This window comes from Myotis brandtii, unplaced genomic scaffold (assembly GCF_000412655.1).
Source record: "Myotis brandtii unplaced genomic scaffold, ASM41265v1 scaffold49, whole genome shotgun sequence".
NCBI classification, from domain to species: domain Eukaryota; kingdom Metazoa; phylum Chordata; class Mammalia; order Chiroptera; family Vespertilionidae; genus Myotis; species Myotis brandtii.
Genome location: NW_005368707.1, coordinates 7,339,392 through 7,341,996, shown reverse-complemented (window position 1 = coordinate 7,341,996; position 2,605 = coordinate 7,339,392).

Genomic DNA, 2,605 nt, shown 5'->3' with positions numbered 1-2,605 from the left:
AATGTGAATGAACCAGTGAAAGAGGAGGCCTTAATATTCAAAAGACTAGTGAATAAATTCAGTTGTCTTCCTGAACTTTCCAAACCTCATACATTCTGGTATTAGAGGGGATGTGTAAACTTTTTATCCTCCAAATAATTTTAAATGGGCAGAGAGAACAGAAAGCTGATTAATTTCAAAAAGAATAATCTAATGGTTCATTTATAGTTTAGCGCTACCCCTATATAACGCTACACAGCACTAACGACAATAGTTACTTTCGTTTTTCTTAGAGCCTGCTACTATGCAGCCCCCTGATAACACAGTGACCTCCTGGTTCACACTCAACCACTGAGCCACACCAGCCGGCCCAAAGCTGCTTTTAATAGAGGGGAGGCACTGCAGACAATAACAAGAAATGTGTGTGAGGGTCCTTTTTGTTAATTAGTTGGCAAGAGAGGACTGAAGTCCCCGGACTACATCTTGTCTTCACTTTGGTAGCTCAGACACAATCATTGGTGATTGTCAGAATTTCCTCCTGGGACCACCCATGGTAGAAGCACCTGGAATATTTCATACAGGAACTGCTGAAGCAGTTCTGGTACTGCTCGAACACTGCGGGGAGAGACATATTACCCTTCCTATCTAATAATAGGCTTGAAGGAATGCAGGAATTTGCAATTTTAATAAGTTCCTCCATTAATTCTTATGCATTATATCAACACCGAGAAATATATATATATTCTTTCATCTTTCTCTATGTTTTTCTTTATGAAGTGACCAAGTGGAAAATTTCCTGCACAGCACAGACAAGTTCACATTTAATAACCCTCCTCCAATTTTGTGTTCATTTTGTATAGTCCCAAAGTTGCTTTAAAATATAAATACATATGTATATTTATATATATTTATATATGTTTATATTGATTTCAGAGAGGAAGGGAGAAGGACAGAGAGAGATAGAAACATCAATAATGAGAGAGAATTATTGATTGGCTGCCTCCTGCATGCCCCCTACTGGGGAGGGAGCCCACAACCTGGACATGTGCCCTGCCGGTGAATTCAACAGTGACCTCCTGGTTCACACTCAACCACTGAACCACACCAGCAGGGCCCAAAGCTGCTTTTAATAAGGGAGTAATAATCCCAGCCAATTGAGCTTGTTTGTTTTTTAAATGAAGCTTTGATTTCACAGTCAGGCTGTGTTTATATTTCCCTTGGTGTCCTTCCAGAGAGTTTTTTAATTTACTGGGGTGACATTGCTTTGCCTAACCATACACATTTCAAGTGTACAACTCAATAAAACATTATCTGAACACTGCATCACGTGTCCTCCCAGGGAATTTTAATGCCAACAAGAAAATGTGTCTGCTTATCCCTTCCATTTTTTGAGCACAATGTCCTAGGATGTCCCCAACTTTAGAATCTGAGACTTTGAGTTGCACAAAACCTTGGCTAGCCTTCATGAGCAACAGAAGAAAATAAAAAGGAAACCTCCAGGAAAAGAGGACAATAGAAAGCTATAGAAGTCAATTTCAGTAACAAGGAAAAACCAGCTGTAGTTTCTGGATGTGTTGTATTAATGACTATTCATATGAGAGGGATGCTGTACTAATGGCTGCTCATATGAGAGGGACGTCCACTACCTCCCTGCTTAAGCTCCTGGAGGGTCTTGGAAGACATGGACATGCCTTGAAGATGAAGCCTATTCTTATGAACTGTATAGAACACCCAAAATAAAATCCTATATAATAAAGCCTAATATGCTAAGTGTCCAGTCCACATTCAACCAACCAATATGCTAATGATATGCTAAGGTCGCTCAACCGCTGGCTATGATGTGCACTGACCACTAGGGGGCAGACACTCGGACTGGTAGGTTAGCTTGCTGCTGGGGTATGTCAGATCGGGACTGAGCAAGATGGGCCAGTCCCCCCCCCAGCTGACCAACCTCCCTCCTCCCTCCCTTGTCCCCATCACCCACCGGTGGGGTCCCTCAGACTGGCCTGGCCTTCATCGCAATCCGGACCACCCAAAATAAAATCCTATATAATAAAGCCTAATATGCTAAGTGTCCAGTCCACATTCAACCAACCAATATGCTAATGATATGCTAAGGTCGCTCAACCGCTGGCTATGATGTGCACTGACCACTAGGGGGCAGACACTCGGACTGGTAGGTTAGCTTGCTGCTGGGGTATGGCAGATCGGGACTGAGCAAGATGGGCCAGTCCCTCCCCAGCTGACCAACCTCCCTCCTCCCTCCCTAGTCCCCATCACGCACCGGTGGGGTCCCTCAGACTGGCCTGGCCTTCATAGCAATCCAGGATCCCCGTGGGATGTCAGAGAGCTGGTTTCAGCCAATCCCACAGGCCACGCAGAGGGACCCCACTAGTGCACAAATTCGTGCACCCGGCCTCTAGTACATGTTTAAAGCCTCATTTCTAACCCCAGTTATTTAAATTCTAATCAATTCCCATGAATTTTTGGTGTGTCAGAGGTTCTCCACCAATCAAGTACAGAGTGACTGTCTTCTCCCCAAAAGGGAAATCAACAGCCCTAGTCAGCTTGGGGACCCAACTCCAGCTCAGCCAGTGCCATTCTGCTGGCTCCCTCCCCACCCCCA